General features: G+C 41.0%; 1 protein-coding gene across 1 annotated transcript in view; it reads left to right on the top strand.

Moving 5' to 3' along the window:
* Positions 1–13,301, top strand: part of drosha (drosha ribonuclease III) — a 502,261-nt gene that overhangs the window by 108,195 nt on the left and 380,765 nt on the right. The window contains exon 3 of the mRNA XM_057823946.1: positions 1,684–1,813. The gene's annotated coding sequence lies outside the window, so the exon portion shown is untranslated. The remainder of the gene's footprint in view (positions 1–1,683; positions 1,814–13,301) is intronic.

The raw sequence follows: 13,301 nt of genomic DNA, 5'->3' as shown, positions 1-13,301 counted from the left end.
GACCAAGACTTTTAAGAAACTGAGACTTTGAGACAAGAATTTTGGGTTTTGAGATGAGACACGCTGAGACCCTGATTAGACTGAGACCAGAACAGACCAAGACAAGATCATGATTTTCGGGAACAGAGTCCAGGACTTTCCAGAAATCACAGATACCAACACAAGAGCAAGAATTTGGATTTTTGAGACGAAACAAACCGAGACCTAGACTTAGACCGGAATAGACCAAGACCATACCAAGACTTTTAGGATCTGAGACCAAGACTTGCCATAGACCAGAACTCACTTAGAGCAACACACGACCAAGAATTTTGAGTTTTGTGATGAAACAGGCCGAGACCCACACTTGACTGAGACCAGAGCAGACCAAGACTTTTAAGAAACTGAGACCAAGACTTACAAGAGATCAGAACCTACAGAGACCAACACAAGAGCAAGAATTTTGGGTTTTGAGACAAAACAAGCTGAGAATTAGACTTTGACCAGAATAGACCAAGACAAGATCAAGACTTTAAGGATCTTAGAACTAGACTTGCCAGAGACCAGAACTAACTGAGACCAACACAGGAGCAAGAATTTTGGGTTTTGAGATGAGACACGCTGAGAGCTTGATTTGACTGAGACCAGAACAGACCAAGACAAGATCAAGATTTTCGGGAACAGAGTCTAGGACTTTCCAGAAATCACAGAGACCAACACAAGGGCAAGAATTTGGATTTTTGAGACGAAACAAACCGAGACCTAGACTTAGACCAGAATAGACCAAGACAATACAAGACTTTTAGGATCTGAGACCAAGACTTGCCATAGACCAGAACTCACTTAGAGCAACACAAGAGCAAGAATTTTGGGTTTTGAGACGAAACAAGCTGAGAATTAGACTTGACTGAGACCAGAATAGCCCAGGACAAGACCAAGATTTTTGGGAACCGAGTCCAAGACTTACCAGAGGCCAGAACTCACCAAAACCAGCAACAAGACCAAGACTTTTGGGTTTTGAGACCGACGCAATACCAAAACGGAGACCATTCATGACCTCGACAAGACCAGACCATAAAGTAAATTGAAAAAAAAATATATATTTTTTTAACATTGTTAAGGTTGTATTCTCTCATAGGGAAGGCTTTTAGTAAGTAAAAACAAGTACTGTATTTTATTCTTTTACAAAGTGTTTTTTCTAAAAACCACATCAATAAAGTTAAAGACAAAAAATCCTGAGTCCGCCCTACCAGTCAGTCCAAGACCGAGAGGAGACCAAGACTTTTAAGCGCCATGGCCAAAACCTTCATAATTGGCCTCAAGACTATGACTGCTCTTGTGAATTACAACACTATCAGCTATCACCGAACCCTTATACCAGCTTTGGTGTAACTCCTTGTCTGTGTTCCAAAGTCCTGGAATCCCTTTCAAATGGCCGCTGCAAAGCAAATGTACTGGTTTTATAAATGGGACCCTAGACTTTTTTTTGTCCATCCGTTTACTTTTTTTATTAGCAGTATTTTTCGACTTTTTCAATAGGCACTACAGAATGTGTTTTGGTGGGTTATATCAGTTACCCATAAAATCCAACAGTCCTCACCCAAATACACACATCTACTAAAATTGGTGATCTTTCAAGTTGTTGACACCCTTAAAAACATCATAACGACACCTAAAAAAACATAAACTTTGTGTCCCAACAAGGTAGCGACGAGCTTCTCAGTGGCTCGCATCCAGCGTCTCCATTGTTCCCGAAAAAGCTCCCTGGGAAGTAACACCGACACGGTGTTGGCTTCCAGGCTCCACGCCAACGCCGCTTCGCAACACAGCGCAGGTAAAAATGGTTGCTGTTGTTATTCTTCCAAATGTGTACAAATGTTTTTCTCTTGCACCTTCTTTCTCCTTGTCCACTTTTTACGCCGTATTGACTTGACTTTTTTTCACTCCATAAATCCATTGTTTCACACACTCGTACCCTTATATCCTCATATACAGTCATCATCCATATTTATATAGTTGCATACTATACTCTTTCAAATTCTCATAACTTATGTGTTTGCAAAATACTCTGTTCACTTCTTCCGCCTACTCGTCTACTTTGTGTTCGTTAGTGTAAACAATGCTGTGCAAATATGTTTAACAGAAGAAACGAAAGGAAAGTGGCCTCAAATGTACTTTTGGTTGGCTACGCATTAATTCAGTGCCAGTGACTGTGATAGACGCCCAATGAAGACACAGAGAATAAGGATAGTTGAATATACATGCTACATGACTAGAAGTAGCATTACAAATAGTCATGCTAGCTAATGGGATTGGATGTCTTTCATTTTCAATAGCAACCACTAAGTTAATGATTGACAGTGGAGAAGGAGTAGTAAAGTGAATAAATGGGGAATAAGGTTACCAAATACAGGGGGGCAAATAAGTATTTAGTCAACAACCAATTGTGCAAGTTGTACTTGAAAAGATGAGAGAGGCCTGTAATTGTCAACATGGGTAAACCACAACCATTAGAGACAGAATGTGGGGGAAAAAAACAAAATCACATTGTTTGATTTTTAAAGAATTTATTTGCTAATCATGGTGGAAAATAAGTATTTGGTCACCTACAAACAAGCAAGATTTCTGGCTGTCAAAGAGGTCTAACTTCTTCTACCGAGGTCTAACAAGGCTCCACTCGTTACCTGTATAAATGGCACCTGTTTTAACTCATTATCGGTGTAAAAGACACCTGTCCACAACCTCAGTCAGTCACACTCCAAACTCCACTATGGCGAAGACCAAAGAGCTGTCGAAGGACACCAGAGACAAAATTGTAGATTTGCACCAGGCTGGGAAGACTGAATCTGCAATAGGTAAAACTGCTTGGTGTAAAGAAATCAACTGTGTGAACAATTATTAGAAAATGGAAGACATACAAGACCACTAATAATCTCCCTTGATCTGGGGCTCCATGCAAGATCTCACCCCATGGCGTCAAAATGATAACAAGAACGGTGAGCAAAAATCCCAGAACCACACGGGGGGACCTAGTGAATGACCTACAGAGAGCTGGGACCACAGTAACAAAGGCTACTATCAGTAACACAATGCGTGGCCTGGGCCTCAAATCCTGCACTGCCAGACGTGTCCCCCTGCTGAAGCCAGTACACGTCCGGGCCCGTCTGCGGTTCGCTAGAGAGCATTTGGATGATCCAGAAGAGGACTGGGAGAATTTGTTATGGGCAGATGAAACCAAAATAGAACTTTTTGGTAGAAACACAGGTTCTCGTGTTTGAAGGAGAAAGAATACTGAATTGCATCTGAAAAACACCATACCCACTGTGAAGCATGGGGATGAAAACATCATGCTTTGGGGCTGTTTTTTTGCAAAGGGACCAGGACGACTGATCTGTGTAAAGGAAAGAATGAATGGGTCCATGTCTCGAGAGATTTTGAGTGAAAATATCCTTCCATTAGCAATGGCATTGAAGATGAGACGTGGCTGGGTCTTTCAGCATGACAATGATCCCAAACACACAGCCAGGGCAACAAAGGAGTGGCTTTGTGAGAAGCATTTCAAGGTCATGGAGTGGCCTAGCCAGTCTCCAGATCTCAACCCCATAGAAAATCTGTGGAGGGAGTGAAAGTCCATGTTGCCCAACGACAGCCCCAAAACATCACTGCTCTAGAGGAGATCTGCATGGAGGAATGGGCCAAAATACCAGCAACACTGTGTGAAAAGCTTTTGGCCTCCGTTATTGCCAACAAAGGGTACATAACAAAGTATTGAGATGAACTTTTGGTATTGACCAAATACTTATTTTCCACCATGATTTGCAAATAAATTCTTTAAAAATCAAACAATGTGATTTTCTGTTGTTTTTTTCCACATTCTGTCTCTCATGGTTGAGGTTTACCCATGTTGACAATTACAGGCCTCTCTAATATTTTCAAGTGGGAGAACTTGCACAATTAGTGGTTGACTAAATACTTATTTGCCCCACTGTACCACAGAAGCATAACTACATGCTACAAAATTAGAAGTCGCGCTAGTTATCGCCATGAATGGCCGCCAGTGAGATAAAGTTCAGTTTGAAAGTAAAGTAGTGCTAAAGAAAATACGTGATAATTTAGGATACAAAATACAACAGAAGGATAATTCAATTTACATGCTACAAAACTAGAAGTAGCACGACAAAATCATGCTAGTTCAAATCTATTGCCATAACACTAGAAGTACCAGGGGTTTTGGTGCTCCCTAATCTTACCAAGGGTGTCCCATTTGGATCACCCCCAAGCCTAGCATAGCCTTTGTTTTATAAATGGGGCCGTTACTGATGCACCGCCGGCCGCATCCCATTTCTATTTTTCTACCCCTACCCCTTGGCCCTTCAAATGGAGCAATAAGGGGTAGGGCTTGAAACGTCAGCCCTACGAATTGGGACACCCCTTCACACTCACGTACGTCATAAGTCCGCTCGGCCAGTTGTTACGTAACCAAAAGCAACGATAAAAAGTGCACTTTTGTGTTTCGCAAAACTGAAAAACAAAACAAACATTACACATGAAGAAACACAATGAACAATGAACTAACATTACAATTAGTGGTGTCCTTTTTTTTTTTCAATTACACCCCTATTTTATCTTTTTTAACTTACTTTTCTGACTGAAGAAAACACATTGAGAGTAGATAATACTGGTCATCAGCTGTTAGAATATTATTTGGATGTATCAAGCTTGTTTCGTTTAATTTAAGCAAAGCAAACAAAACAAACACTTGTAACTAACAGAAGGGTCCACAACACATGCACATAGATGTGGAGCGCTAGTTCAGTTTTTAGGGCCCGAGCACTAAGCGTGCGAAGGCCCTATTGTTTTGCAAAGGATTATTATTATTATTATTATTATTATTATTATTATTAGGGCCCGAGCACTAAGCGTGCGAAGGCCCTATTGTTTTGCAAAGGATTATTATTTTTTTTTTTTTTTATTTATTTTTTTTTTTTTCAGGGCAAATGAAAACGGCCAATTTGGAGGCCTGAACATGCACGAAAAGTCACCAAAATTTGCACATACGTCCGGAAAATTGTAAATTTCGATAATTTTGCAACGTTGCAAAAAAATATAACAAAATGGCTCAGTGGCGCCCCCTTGAAATTTTAAAATTGGCCTATAACATTAGGGTCTGTCAGCGTAGAGCAATGAAATTTGGGGGGTCTATACCTTGTCCAAAACCGCTCCAAAAAAGCATTTACACGCATATTCCAAACCCAACAGGAAATCGGTTATTTTGGATCAAATATGAAATTTTTATCGATTTACAGGGTGCACATTTGAGACCTTTTCGCCGAGGGAGTTAGTTGGATCATCTTCAAAATTGGTGAGACTGTTCAGGAGACATATGAAATCTTAAGTTTTGAAAATGGTGCGTTTTCATTCACGGGTCTGACCTGGGCGTGGTGCCAAAGTCGACCATTTTTTCGGCAAAATGACAAATTCAGTAAATGACTTATAGTTCCTTGACACAACGTTCAATCTTTTTCATATTTGGCATGTATGTGTGGTATCCCACCCTTAACACGAGTGCATTGAAATATTACCCATTAGGTCTAGCGCCCCCTAGTGAGAACAGGAAATGCCTTTTTTTACGAGACAGGTTCCTCCTCCAAGGGAAAAAAATCTGTTGACCTCAAACCTGCATCAGGGGAGCCTTAAGACCTGTGTTCAGGTGCCTGATGAAAAATATTGAGGTTTTGTTGAGGCGGAGGGGTCCAAACAGGAAAGTGAAAATGAACGTCAACAATTTGTCACGCAAAAAACTTTGAACAGTCATAACTCGGCAGATATACAACATATCTGCGCCAAACTTCCCGTGTTTGTTGAGAGTCATACCCTGAAGGTTCTTGTAGGGGTCATTTGCATCAACTCTACAGTGCCAACTAGTGGCGACAGAAAGAAGTTTTAAAAAAGGCCTTTCCTATTGGGTTTTTTCAACATAGAGCAAGGAAATTTGGGGAGTAGATACCTTATGCAAAACTGCTCCAAAAAGTCTCTTGCACCCATTTTCCAAATCCAACAGGAAATCGGGTATTTTGGATCGAATGTGAAATTTTCATGGGTTCACAGTAGGAGTTTACATTTGGAGGCTTGAATATGCACAAAAACTCGTAAAAATTTGCACATACATGCGGCTTTAGATAATGTTCGATAATCTTGCAATGTTACGAAAAAATGTAGCAAAATGCCTCAGTGGCGCCCCCTTGAATTTTTCAAAAAGGCGTTTCCTATTAGGTTTTTTTGACAGAGAGTGATGAAATTTGGGGAGTCGATACCTTGTGCAAAACTGCTCCAAAAAGTCTCTTGCACCCGTATTCCAAATCCAACAGGAAATCGGGTATTTTGGATCGAATGTGAAATTTTTATCGGTTCACAGTAGGAGTTTACATTTGGAGGCTTGAACATGCACGAAAACTCACAAAAATTTGGACATACATGTGGCTTTGCATAACGTTCAATAATCTTGCAACGTTACGAAAACATGTAACAAAATGGCTCAGTGGCGCCCCCTTGAAATTTTCAAAAAGGCCTCTCCATTTAGGTTTTTTCAACGTAGAGGGATGAAATTCGGAGAGTCGATACCTTGTACAAAACTGCTCCAAAAAGTCTCTTGCATGCATATTCCAAACCCAACAGGAAATCGGGTATTTTGGATTGAATGTGAAATTTTTATCGATTTACAGTGTGCACATTTTACACCTTGGCACCTAGGGAATTAGTTTGATCATTCTCAAAATTGGCGAGACTGTTCATGAGGCATATGAAATCTTAAGTTATCAAAATGGTGTGTTTTCATTCACGGGCCTGACCTGGGCGGGGTGCCAAAGTCGGCCATTTTTTCGCCAAAACACCGAATTCGGAAAATGACTGATAACTCCCTCATACAACGTTCAATCTATTTTAAATCTGGCATGTGTGTGAGGTATACCAGCCTGAGCAGGACTGGATTGAAAATTTACCATTTGTGCTTGGCGCCTCCTAGTGGGAACAGGAAATGCCCTTTTTTTACGGGACACACTCCTCCTCTAAAGGGAAAAAATCAATCTACCTCAAAGCTGCATAAGGGAAGCCTTAAGACCTGTCTTCAGGTGCCTGATGAAAAATATTGAAGTTTCGTTGAAGCGGAGGGGTCCAAACAGGAAAGTGAAAATGACTGTCAACAATTTTTCTCTCCAAAAACTTTGAACAGTCATAACTCGGCAGATATACAACATATCTGCGCCAAACTTCCCGTGCTTGTTGAGAGTCATACCCTGAAGGGCCTTGTAGGGGTCATTTGCATCAAACCTACAGCGCCAACTAGTGGCGATAGAAAGTCACTCGTTTTTCCAATACATGTTCAGTTCTTTTCAGGTTGGTCATTGTAGTTTCAAGACCTATTAAAATACTTATTTACGGCCCATGTCCACGTGTCTCTGTCTGTTGCCGTGACGACCCTTTGTTCGCCATTTAAAGGAAATATTTTTTTTCAGAGACTCAGGCAGCTTATAGAGCCACAATATTTGGCACACTTGGTCGAATTGGCCCACTTAGAAGATTAGTTTTGGGTTTTGAATAAGGGCTTGGCTACACAGCTCAGTAGTGGCTCCTTTTTTGTAGTACTCTCTCCAATAGGGGTTTTTGCTACTTTCGAGCATCTTAGGTTCTAATGAGATGATTAGAGAGGAGGATCTGCCACCACCCTGACCTGCACACAGTCCGAGTTGCGTGACGTCCGAGTTGCGCTAGATTGCGAGGGCCCGTTCAGTCCTGCTTGCAGGCCTAGTTATTATTATTAGGGCCCGAGCACTAAGCGTGCGAAGGCCCTATTGTTTTGCAAAGGATTATTATTATTAGGGCCCGAGCACTGAGCGTGCGAAGGCCCTATTGTTTTGCAAAGGATTATTATTATTATTATTATTATTATTCTTTTTTCAGGGCAAATGAAAATGGCCAATTTGGAGGCCTGAACATGCACGAAAAGTCACCAAAATTTGCACATACGTGCGGCTTTGCGTAAAATTCGATAATCTTGTGTCGTTTTGAAAAAATGTCAAAAAATGGCTCAGTGGCGCCCCCTTGACCCTTAAAATTTTCAAAAAGGCCTCTCCTCTCAGGTTTTCAACGTAGAGCAATGAAATTTGGGGAGTAGATACCTTATGCCTAACTGTTCAAAAAAGCCTCTTGCACCCATATTCCAAATCCAACAGGAAATCGGATATTTTGGATCAAATGTGAATTTTTTATCGGTTCACAGTTGGAGTTTACATTTGGAGGCCTGAACATGCACGAAAACTCACCAAAATTTGCACATACATGCAACTTTGCGTAAATTTTGATAATCTACAAAAAAAATTAACAAAATGGCTCAGTGGCGCCCCCTTGAAATTTTCAAAAAGGCCTTTCCTATTAGGTTTTTTCAACGTAGAACAATGAAATTTGGCGAGACGATACATTGTGCAAAACTGCTCCAAAAAGTCTCTTGCACCCATATTCCAAACCCAACAGGAAGCCGGAAATTTTGGATCAAATGTGAAATTTTATCGATTTACATTTGAGACCTTGTCGCTGAAGAAAATAGTTGGATCGTCTTCAAAATTGGTCAGACTATTCAGGAGACATATGAGATCTTAAGTTTTCAAAATGGTGAGTTTTCACTCAAGGGTGTGACCTGGGCGTGGTCCCAAAGTCGGCCATTTTTGGGCAAAATACCAAATTCAGAAAATGATTAAAAACTCCGTGATACAACGTTCAATCTTTTTCATTTCTAGCATGTATATGAGATATCCCAGCCTGAACACGACTGCATTGAAATATTACCCATTAGGCCTGGCGCCCCCTAGTGGGAACAGGAAATGGCCTTCTTTACGAGACAGGCTCCTCCTCCAAGGGAAAAAAATCTATTGACCTCAAACCTGTTTCAGGGGAGCCTCAAGACATGTGTTCAGGTGCCTGATGAAAAATATTGAGGTTTCATTGAAGCGGAGAGGTCCAAACTGGAAGTGAAAATGACCATCAACAATTTGTCTCGCCAAAAACTTTGAACAGTCATAACTCGGCAGATATACAACATATCTGAGCCAAACTTCCCGTGTTTGTTGAGAGTCATACCTTGAAGGTTCTTGTAGGGGTCATTTGCATCAACTCTACAGTGCCAACTAGTGGCGACAAAAAGAAGTTTTAAAAAAGGCCTTTCCTATTGGGTTTTTTCAACATAGAGCGAGGAAATTTGGGGAGTAGATACCTTATGCAAAACTGCTCCAAAAAGTCTCCTGCACCCGTATTCCAAATCCAACAGGAAATCGGGTATTTTGGATCGAATGTGAAATTTTTATCGGTTCACAGTAGGAGTTTACATTTGGAGGCTTGAATATGCACGAAAACTCACAAAAATTTGGACATAAATGCGGCTTTCCATAACGTTCAATAATCTTGCAACGTTACGAAAACATGTAACAAGATGGCTCAGTGGCGCCCCCTTGAAATTTTCAAAAAGGCCTCTCCATTTAGGTTTTTTCAACCTAGAGGGATGAAATTCGGAGAGTCGATACCTTGTACAAAAATGCTCCAAAAAGTCTCTTGCATGCATATTCCAAACCCAACAGGAAATCGGGTATTTTGGATTGAATGTGAAATTTTTATCGATTTACAGTGTGCACATTTTACACCTTGGCACCTAGGGAATTAGTTTGATCATTCTCAAAATTGGCGAGACTGTTCATGAGGCATATGAAATCTTAAGTTATCAAAATGGTGTGTTTTCATTCACGGGCCTGACCTGGGCGGGGTGCCAAAGTCGGCCATCTTTTCGTCAAAACACCGAATTCGGAAAATGACTGATAAATCCCTCATACAACGTTCAATCTATTTTAAATCTGGCATGTGTGTGAGGTATACCAGCCTGAGCAGGACTGGATTGAAAACTTACCATTTGTGCCTGGCGCCTCGTAGTGGGAACAGGAAGTGCCCTTTTTTACGGGACACACTCCTCCTCTAAAGGGAAAAAATCAATCTACCTCAAACCTGCATAAGGGAAGCCTTAAGACCTGTCTTCAGGTGCCTGATGAAAAATATTGAAGTTTTGTTGAAGCGGAGGGGTCCAAACAGGAAAGTGAAAATGACTGTCAACAATTTTTCTCTCCAAAAACTTTGAACAGTCATAACTCGGCAGATATACAACATATCTGCGCCAAACTTCCCGTGCTTGTTGAGAGTCATACCCTGAAGGGCCTTGTAGGGGTCATTTGCATCAACCCTACAGCGCCAACTAGTGGCAATAGAAAGTCACTCGTTTTTCCAATACATGTCCAGTTCTTTTCAGGTTGGTCATTGTAGTTTCAAGACCTATTAAAATACTTATTTACGGCCCATGTCCACGTGTCTCTGTCTGTTGCCGTGACGACCCTTTGTTCGCCATTTAAAGGAAAGATTTTTTTTCAGAGACTCAGGCAGCTTATAGAGCCACAATATTTGGCACACTTGGTCGAATTGGCCCATTTAGAATATTAATTTTGGTTTTGAATAAGGGCTTGGCTGCACAGCTCAGTAGTGGCTCCTTTTTTGTAGTACTCTCTCCAATAGGGGTTTTTATCTCTTGGGTGTGGGAATGTAAATAGGCGACTTTCGAGCATGTTAGGTTGTAATGAGATGATTAGAGAGGAGGATCTGCCACCACCCTGACCTGCACACAGTCCGAGTTGCGTGACGTCCGAGTTGCGCTAGATTGCGAGGGCCCGTTCAGTCCTGCTTGCAGGCCTAGTTATTAGGGCCCGAGCACTAGACGTGCGAAGGCCCTATTGTAATGCAAAGGATTATTATTATTATTATTATTATTATTATTCTTCTTTCTTCATGGCAAATGAAAATGGCCAATTTGGAGGCCTGAACATGCACGAAAAGTCACCAAAATTTGCACATACGTGCAGATTCGCGTAAATTTCGATAATCTTGCGTCGTTTTGAAAAAATTTCAAAAAATGGCTCAGTGGCGCCCCCTTGACCCTTAAAATTTTCAAAAAGGCCTCTCCTCTCAGGTTTTCAACGTAGAGCAATGAAATTTGGGGAGTAGATACCTTATGCCTAACTGTTCAAAAAAGCCTCTTGCACCCATATTCCAAATCCAACAGGAAATCGGGTATTTTGGATCGAATGTGAAATTTTTTCGGTTCACAGTTGGAGTTTACGTTTGGAGGCTTGAACATGCACGAAAACTCACCAAAATTTGCACATACATTCAACTTTGCGTAAATTTTGATAATCTACAAAAAAATTTAACAAAATGGCTCAGTGGCGCCCCCTTGAAATTTTCAAAAAGGCCTCTCCTATTAGGTTTTTTCAACGTAGAACAATGAAATTTAGTGAGTCGATACATTGTACAAAACTGCTCCAAAAAGTCTCTTGCCCCCATATTCCAAACCCAACAGGAAGCTGGAAATTTTGGGTCAAATGCGAAATTTTATCGATTTACATTTGAGACCTTGTCGCTGAAGGATAAAGTTAGATCGTCTTCAAAATTGGTCAGACTATTCAGGAGACCTATGAGATCTTAAGTTTTCAAAATGGTGTGTTTTCATTCAAGGGTCTGGCCTGGGCGTGGTCCCAAAGTCGGCCATTTTTAGGCAAAATACCAAATTCAGAAAATGATTAAAAACTCCGTGATCCAACGTTCAATCTTTTTCATTTTTAGCATGTTTATGAGATATCCCAGCCTGAACACGACTGCATTGAAATATTACCCATTAGGCCTGGCGCCCCTAGTGGAAACAGGAAATGGCCTTCTTTACGAGACAGGCTCCTCCTCCAAGGGAAAAAAATCTATTGACCTCAAACCTGTTTCAGGGGAGCCTCAAGACATGTGTTCAGGTGCCTGATGAAAAATATTGAGGTTTCGTTGAAGCGGAGAGGTCCAAACTGGAAGTGAAAATGACCGTCAACAATTTGTCTCGCCAAAAACTTTGAACAGTCATAACTCGGCAGATATGCAACATATCTGCGCCAAACTTTCCGTGTTTGTTGAGAGTCATACCCTGAAGGTTCTTGTAGGGGTCATTTGCATCAACTCTACAGTGCCAACTAGTGGCGACAGAAAGAAGTTTTAAAAAAGGCCTTTCCTGTTGGGTTTTTTCAACGTAGAGCAATGAAATTTGGGGAGTAGATACCTTATGCCTAACTGCTCAAAAAAGCCTCTTGCACCCATATTCCAAATCCAACAGAAAATCGGGTATTTTGGATCAAATGTGAAATTTCTGTCCATTTCTAGTACAGTTTACATTTGGAGGCCTGGACATGCACGAAAACTCACCAAATTTTGCACATACATGCGGCTTTGTGTGGATTTCGATAATCTTGCAACGTTACAAAAAAATGTAACAAAATGGCTCAGTGGCGCCCCCTTGAATTTTTCAAAAAGGCGTTTCCTATTAGGTTTTTTTAACGTAGAGCAATGAAATTTGGGGAGTCGATACCTTGTGCAAAACTGCTCCAAAAAGTCTCTTGCACCCATATTCCAAACCCAACAGGAAATCGGGTATTTTGGATCGAATGTGAAATTTTTATCAATTAACAGGGTGCACATTTGAGACCTTGTCACAGAGGGAATCAATTGGATCATCTTCAAAATTGGTTAGACAATTCAGGAGACCTATGAAATCTAAACTTTTCAAAATGGTGTGTTTTCATTCATGGGTCTGACCTGGGCGTGGTGCCAAAGTCGGCCATTTTTTCGGCAAAATGACAAATTCAGTAAAGGACTAATAGCTCCTTGAAACAACGTTCAATCTTTTTCATATCTGGCATGTATGTGCGGGATCCCACCCTGAACACGAGTGCATTGAAATATTACTCATTAGGCCTAGCGCCCCCTAGTGGGAACAGGAAATGCCTTTTTTACGAAACAGGCTCCTCCTCCAAGGAAAAAAAAATCTATTCACCTCAAACCTGCATCAGGGGAGCCTGAAGACATGTGTTCAGGTGCCTGATGAAAAATACTGAGGTTTGGTTGAAGCAGAAGGGTCCAACAGGAGAAGTAAAAATGACTGAAGCCATTTCGTCTCACCACAAGTTTTGAACAGTCATAACTTCTACAACATATCTGCGCCAAACATATCGTGCTTGTTGAGTCATAGTCTGAAGGGTCCTGTAGGGGTCATTTGCATCAACCCTACAGCGCCAACTAGTAGCAATAGAAAGTCACTCATTTTTTTAAATATATGTCCAGTTCTTTTCAGGTTGGTCATTGTAGTTTCAAGACCTTTTAAAATACTTATTTTACGGCCCATGTCCACATGTCTCTGTCTGTTGCTGTGA

This window comes from Corythoichthys intestinalis, chromosome 20 (genome assembly GCF_030265065.1).
Source record: "Corythoichthys intestinalis isolate RoL2023-P3 chromosome 20, ASM3026506v1, whole genome shotgun sequence".
Taxonomy (NCBI): Eukaryota; Metazoa; Chordata; class Actinopteri; order Syngnathiformes; family Syngnathidae; genus Corythoichthys; species Corythoichthys intestinalis.
The sequence above is the reverse complement of the archived record's forward strand: the minus strand, read 5'-3'. Positions and strand labels throughout refer to the sequence as shown.